General features: G+C 44.2%; 1 pseudogene; it reads left to right on the top strand.

Annotated features, from left to right (window-relative positions):
- Positions 1 to 703: 703 nt before the first annotated feature.
- LOC105511609 lies at positions 704 to 1,394 on the top strand (annotated as a pseudogene).
- Positions 1,395 to 7,408: the final 6,014 nt, after the last annotated feature.

Below are 7,408 nucleotides of genomic sequence, written 5' to 3'. Positions count from 1 at the left end.
CTCTGCCTCCCAGGTTTACGCCATTCTCCTGCCTCAGCCTCCCGAGTAGCTGGGACTACAGGTGCCCGCCACCTTGCCTGGCTAGTTTTTTGTATTTTTTAGTAGAGACGGGGTTTCACCGTGTTAGCCAGGATGGTCTTGATCTCCTGACCTCGTGATCCGCCTGTCTCGGCCTCCCAAAGTGCTGGGATTACAGGCTTGAGCCACCGCGCCTGGCCTACCTAGGCCTATTCTTGACCAAAGCACATCTGTTTACCTTACACCTCTCCATGAGACCCATGTTCAAAAATGGTGGCCTTAGCATGATCCCAGGGTGAAGTTTTTGGGCCTCTGATGTCAAAAGGTGAAACAGGCCAGGTGTGTTGGCTCAAACCTGTAGTACCAACACTTTGGGAGGCCAAGATGGGCAGATCACTTAAGCCTAGGAATTTAAGACCAGCCTGGGCAACATGACAAAACCCCATTTCTACAAAAAATACAAAAATTAGCTGGGGAGACTGCAGTGAGCTGTGATCATGCCACTACACTATAGCCTGGGAAACAGAGTGAATGAGAACAACAAGAAAACAAAAAAACAAAAAAAAGTGTGAAGCTGAGACATGAAAATCCTCACTGCACATCCTCCTTAGGCTGGGTGGAAGCCAACTTCTGGTGCCGTGTTTTTTCACCAGGTCCCTGTGACAAGGAAGTGGCAGTGACGGCCATGACACAGAAGCACTACCTTGAAGCTTCAGAGCAGGAACTGCACAACAGCTGCCAGGGCCAAGCCTGCTATCTCCTATGATAAGAGCACTTTGAAGAAACATGTCCATACTGTTTGCAGTTGTTGATTCTGGATAACTTTTGAATGTGTCTCAAACCCAAAGCCACATTGACACCCAAAATACAGAAACTGATTAATCGAGAAGCATGAAATTATACACTCAGTTTTAAAGAAGCAAAAATTGTGAAAAAGTTCAGAGACTCCAAAAGTGTATTGTTGATTATTTGTAAAACATGCCACAGAACAGTGAAACATCATGGTAAGAGCAGAAGCTTTCTATCAGCATTGAAGAGCAATCCTAGTACTCCTACAAGTAAACTCAGCCTGAAGACACCAAAGGGAAGGACTGCAAACCCAAATCATGAGATGTCTGATTCCAAAGGCAAGAGCCCAATATTGATTTCAGAACACCTACATCTGGAGAGTTAGTATTTTCTTGCTCCTCAAAGAATGTGAGCAAAACAAAGAAACGTTTCTCTCAATGAAATGTTGGCTCCCTCCCAGTCTGGGGAAATGTTTTTCTACATAATTCCAGGTTTTTCTTGTAAAAAATGTCCCTTAGAATGAATCCCAAAAGAATCCAAAGGTAGACTTCAGAAATTTCTTATCTTCTCTGAAGGGTGGACTTTGACAATAAGAAATGCCTGATGTCAGTCAGTTTTGAAACTAAAGTTAGTGAGACAACTTTTTAAACTTTTATTTATTTTTTGAATACATGGAAACTTGATCTGAGTGAAAAACAACAACAAAAAAGAACCAGCCCATGGTTGGTGATCTCTTATCACGAACGAATGCTAGTTGGTTGTTTTGTGGAAACTGCAAAAGGGACGGTCAGTGTCAGGGTGTTGGTTAAACGAAGGGTGGAATGAGTCTTTCCAAAGGGCTGGTTTCTGTTTAATCCTTAGGGAAAAAAGTCTAATGGTGGTTAGCGAGGGAGGGGGTATAATGAGACATGATATGGTTTGGCTGTGTCTCCCCACCAAATCTCAACTTGAATTGTATCTCCCAGAATTCCCAGGTGTTGTGGGAGGGACCCAGGGGGAGGTAATCGAATCATGGGGGCCAGTCCTTCCCATGCTATGCTATTCTTGTGATAGTGAATATGTCTCAAGAGATCTGATGGGTTTATCGGGGTTCTGCTTTAGCTTTTTTTTCTTTTTTTTTGAGACGGAGTCTAGCTCTGTCGCCCAGGCTGGTGTGCAGTGGCACAATCTCGGCTCACTGCAACCTCCACCTTCCGGGTTCAAGCAATTCTCCTGCATCAGCCTCCCGAGTAGCTGGGATTACAGGCACCCGCCACCACGCCCAGCTAATTTTTGTATTTTTAGTAGAGACGGGGTTTCACTATGTTGGCCAGGCTGGTCTTGAACTCCTGACCTCATGATCCACCCACCTTGGCCTCCCAAAGTGCTGGGATTACAAGCGTGAGCCACTGAGCCCGGCCCCGCTTTAGCTTCTTCCTCATTTTTCTCTTGCCACTACCATGTAAGAAGTAACTTTCACCCGCCGCCATGATTCTGAAGCTTCTCCAGCCATGTGGAACTGTAAGTCCAATTAAACCTCTTTTTGTTCCCAGTTTTGGGTATGTCTTAATCTACAGAATGAAAACAAACTAATACAGTAAATTGGTACTAGTAGAGTGAGTGGGACATCACTGAAAAGATACCTGAAAATGTGGAAGCAACTTTGGAACTGGGTAACAGGCAGAGGTTGGAGAAGTTTGGAGGGCTCAGAAGATGGGAAAATGTGGGAAAGTTTGGAACTTCCTCGAGACTTGTTGAATGGCTTTGTCCAAAATGCTGATAGCAATATGGAGAGTAAGGTCCAGGCTGAAGTGGTCTCAGATGGAGATGAGGAACTTGTTGGGAATTTGAGCAAAGGTGACTCCTGTTATGTTTTAGCAAAGAGACTGGCAGAATTTTGTCCCTGTCCTAGAGATTTGTGGAACTTTGAACTTGAGAAAGATGATTTAGGGTATCTGGTGGAAGAAATTTCTAAGCAGCAAAGCATTCAAGAGGTGACTTGGATACTGTTACAGGCATTCAGTTTTTTAAGGGAAGCAGAGCATAAAAGTTTGGAAAATTTGAAGGCTGACTATACAATAGAAAAGAAAAACCCTTTTTCTGGGGAAAAATTCAAGCTGGCAGAAATTTGCATAAGTAGTAGGGAGCCTAATGTTAATCCCCAAGACCTTAGGTAAAATGTCTCCAGGCCATGTCAGAGACCTTCACACAGCCCCTTCCATCACAGGCCTGGAGGCCCAGGAGGAAAAAATGGTTTCATGGGCCAGGCCTAGGGTCCCTGTGCTGTGTGCACCCTAAGGACTTGGTGCCCTGTGTCCCAGCCCTTTTAGCTGTGGCTGAAAGGGGCCAACATAGAGCTCAGGCTGTGGCTTTCGAGGGCAGAAGCCCCAATTCTTGGCGGCTTGCACATGGTGTTGAGCCTGCAGGTGCACAGAAGTTGTGAATTGAGGTTTGGGAACCTCCACCTAGATTTCAGAAGATGTATGGAAATGCCTGGATGTGCGGGCAAAAGTTTGCTGCAAGGATGGGGCGGGGCCCTCATGGAGAACCTCTGCTAGGGCAGTGCAGAAAGGAAATGTGGGGTCAGAGTCCCCATGCAGAGTCCTTACTGAGGCACTGCCTCATGGAGCTGTTAGAAGAGGACCACCATCCATCCTCCAGACCCCAGAATGGTAGATCCACCAATAGCTTGCACAATGCACCTGGAAAAGCTGCAGACACTCAATGCCAGCCTGTGAAAGCAGCCAGAAGGGAGGCTGTACACTGCAAAGCCACAAGGGCAGAGCTTCCCAAGACCATGGGAACCCACCTCTTGCATCAGCATGACCTGGATGTGAGACTTGGAATCAAAGGAGATTATTTTGGAGCTTTAAAATTTAACTTCCCTGCTGGATTTCAGACTTGCATGGGCCCTGTAACCCCTTTGTTCTGGCCAACTTCTCCCATTTTGAACAGCTGTATTTACCCAATACCTGTACCCCCATTGTATCTAGGAAATAACTAGCTTGCTTTTGATTTTACAGGCTTATAGGCAGAAGGGACTCACCTTGTCTCAGGTGAGACTTTGGACTGTTGACTTTGGGGTTAATGCTGAAATGAGTTAAGACTTTGGGGGACTAGGCCGGGCACGGTGGCTCAAGCCTGTAATCCCAGCACTTTGGGAGGCCGAGACGGGCGGATCACGAGGTCAGGAGATCGAGACCATCCTGGCTAACACGGTGAAACCCCGTCTCTACTAAAAAAAATACAAAAAACTAGCCGGGCGAGGTGGCGGGTGCCTGTAGTCCCAGCTACTCGGGAGGCTGAGGCAGGAGAATGGCGTGAACCTGGGAGGCAGAGCTTGCAGTGAGCTGAGGTCTGGCCACTGCACTCCAGCCCGGGCGACAGAGTGAGACTCCGTCTCAAAAAAAAAAAAAAAAAAAAAAAGACTTTAGGGGACTGTTGGGAAGGCATGATTGGTTTTGAAATGTGAGGACATGAGGTTTGGAGGGGCCAGGGGTGGATTGATATGGTTTGGCTGTCTCCCCACCCAAATCGCAGCTTGAATTGTATCTCCCAGAATTCCCATGTATTGTGGGAGGGATCCAGGGGGAGGTAATTGAATCAGGGGGCCAGTCTTTCCCATGCTATTCTTGTGATAGTGAATAACTCTCACAAGATCTGATGGGTTTATCAGGGATTTCTACTTTAGCTTCGTCCTCATTTTTATCTTGCCACTGCCATGTAAGAAGTTCCTTTCACCTGCCACTGTGATTCTGAGACCTCCCCAGCCATGTGGAACTGTAAGTCCAATTAAACTTCTTTTTGTTCCCAGTTTTGGGTATGTCTTTATTAGCTGCATGAAAATGAACTAATACAAGGTGTGTCTGACTTTCCATCCTGTCATGTCCAGGAACTCAGTGTTCAAGGTTTCTCTGGGGTTCTCTTGGCCAAAAGAGTGTCCATTCCAGCTGGGGGACTTAGGATTTCTTTTTTGTTTCTCAGTTATAAGACCTTCATGTGACAGCCAGAAAAACGGAATGAAGACACAGAGACACCAAGATAAATCTGAAAACAAAGCCCTTGTTAAGTCCCCCAGTTTATTACTGTTAGATCATACCCCTTATCCAATCATGTTTCTCCACAAGTATCCACTTTTCATCAAACCTAAACATAAAAATACACAGTTTCCTCCATTTTTGGGGTCTTCATTTCTGAAGGCTGCATGTCACATACAACTTTGGTTAAATAAATTTGTTACACTTTTCTCATGTTAATTTGTTTTTTGTTATGGGGTGTAAGCCATGAACCTTGCAACAAGCAAGGAAAAAATATTACTCTTTCTTCCCTACACCATTGTACTAATTTCTTTTTAAAAAAATTATTCTATCCTTCATGAATAGGAGCTATGCCTAATAAAAATAATTCCCATAGCTGAGCTTACATAACAAGTAGTGATTAGCTGTGCAATTGCAAAACACTAAAATAAAATAAGCTCTGATTCAGGTTGGGAAGCAAATGTTGAACCCCTGCAGAGACTGCAAAATCCCAAAGAAAGACCTCCCCTTCTGCTACCTACATAGCCATCCAAAGAGCAAGGAATGCTGAACACATGTAAGTGCTTCACCAGCAATGTCAAATCTAAACTGAAGGTTAAAAAAAGACAAAAATACTAGCAAAAGAGTGATCTAGAGGATATTGCTATCTTGTAACTTTTAATGTTTTTGTTTTAAAATTAATATTTATTGAGAGGAAAGAGCTTTCTTATCATAAAACTAATATTCACTGCCGAAAAAGTAGAAAATAAAGAAAAGCCAAAAAAAAAAGGTTCATTAAAACGTTTCCTCATCAGGAAATAATTCATGCTAACCCTTTGGGATGCATTATTCCTACGTACACATTTAAATTGTAGTGTGATGGGCCCTGCACCAGGTTACTGAAGGGTGCACGCCTGCTTCTTGAACCTTGAAGACCAGGTAGTGAGCCAAGGCCATGGTGTGCAGCTGAGGAACAGGTATCCCTGAGAACCTAAGCATCCTGAGGAGTGTCTGAGAACCTACCAAGAAAAACAGTCTCATCACTCAAACACAGTAGGCAAAGAGCCAGAAAATTAGCTTAAAAATAGTTTAGAGATGGGAGGTGGCACAGATCTCTAGAACAGTCCTGCTGCTGTCCAGGAGTGCCCTGTATGTAAATCTTAATAAACACATCTACTTGCCAAGCTGGACTTTTCCAAATAAAATTCTTTTATCTCTTGGCTCCCTCCCACTTTGAGGGAACATTTTTCTAAACAATTCCAGGTTTTTCTTGTAATATTATTGCACTTGAATATGCTGTTTGTTAGTCGTGTGTAAAGGAGACAGGGTCACTGTGGACTCCTGTGGTTCAGACATAGCACAGAAATCGCTAGAAGCTGAGGAGAGTAATAATGATCATACCATTCTTGGCATGATTAGCAGGAGAAAAAGTGGCCAGGTACAGTGGCTCACACCTGTAATCCCAGCACTTTGGGAGGCCAAGGCAGAAGGATCACTTGAGGTCAGGAGTTCGAGATCAGCCAGGCCAACATGGTGAAACCCTGTCTCTACTAAAAATACAAAAATTAGCTGGGTGTGGTGGTGGGCACCTATAATCCCAGCTACTTGGTAGGCTGAGGCAGGAGAATCGCTTGAACCCGGGAGGTGGAGGTTGCAGTGAGCTGAGATTGTGCCACTGCACTCTAGCCTGGGTGACAGAGCAAGACGACTCTGTCTAAAAAAAAACAGGAGAAAAAGGTTTATTTGTATGCACCCAGAAGCCAATAAAAGGAGTACTTGGCTTATCAAATGGTTAAAGTTAAAGGCTTATATATCTAAATTAAAAGGGGAAAAGGAGGGAGGCAAAAAGGCTTCTATGGGAAAAAACAATTAGGTTTCTTTAGGAAAGACAAACGAAGTTTTAGAAGAACAAATAGGAGATAAGAAAATGTGTGATAATGTTGCCTATACAGGCAAGTGGTGTTTCCAGCTTCTTTGGGGCCATAAAACTCCCCAGGAGAGGTAATTTATAGTAGATTTACTCTTTCTCTCTCTCCTGGGAGTAGAAGCCACCTCATGAGGGAATTTATGGCAGTCCTCATTTCTCAGAGGTTTCTGCTTTAAGTCAGATAAGAGAAGCTCCAAGTAGGTTTCTTTCTGCATGTGTTGAATCTCAAATGCCTTCAGCTCAAAATAATCTTTGTATCAAATCTGGGGTTCCAAATGGGTCTTTACACCTTCAAAGAGGAAAAGCCACCAAGGCATGGAAGCTAATGCTTTTTGAATCATGCCAGTGGGCTGGGCTCTTGACTCACAACAGTTCCATGAAAGTGTTACAGGAAATGGGTCCTGATCCAGACCCCAAGAGAGGGTTCTTCGATCTTGCACAAGAAAGAATTCAGGCCGAGTCCATAAAGTGAAAGCAAGTTTATTGAGAAAGTAAAGGAACAAAAGAATGGCTACCCCATAGACAGAGCAGCCCCGAAGTCCGAAGACTGCTGGTTGCCCATTTTTATGGTTATTTGTTGATGATATGCTAAACAAGGGGTGGAATATTTATGCTTCCCCTTTTAGACCATATAGGGTAACTTCCTGACATTGCCATGGCATTTGTAAACTGTCATGGT

The sequence above is a fragment of the Colobus angolensis genome, unplaced genomic scaffold (assembly GCF_000951035.1).
Source record: "Colobus angolensis palliatus isolate OR3802 unplaced genomic scaffold, Cang.pa_1.0 Scaffold200, whole genome shotgun sequence".
In the NCBI taxonomy this organism is placed as follows: domain Eukaryota; kingdom Metazoa; phylum Chordata; class Mammalia; order Primates; family Cercopithecidae; genus Colobus; species Colobus angolensis.
Note: the sequence above shows the minus strand (reverse complement) of the source record. Positions and strands in the feature narration are given on the sequence as shown.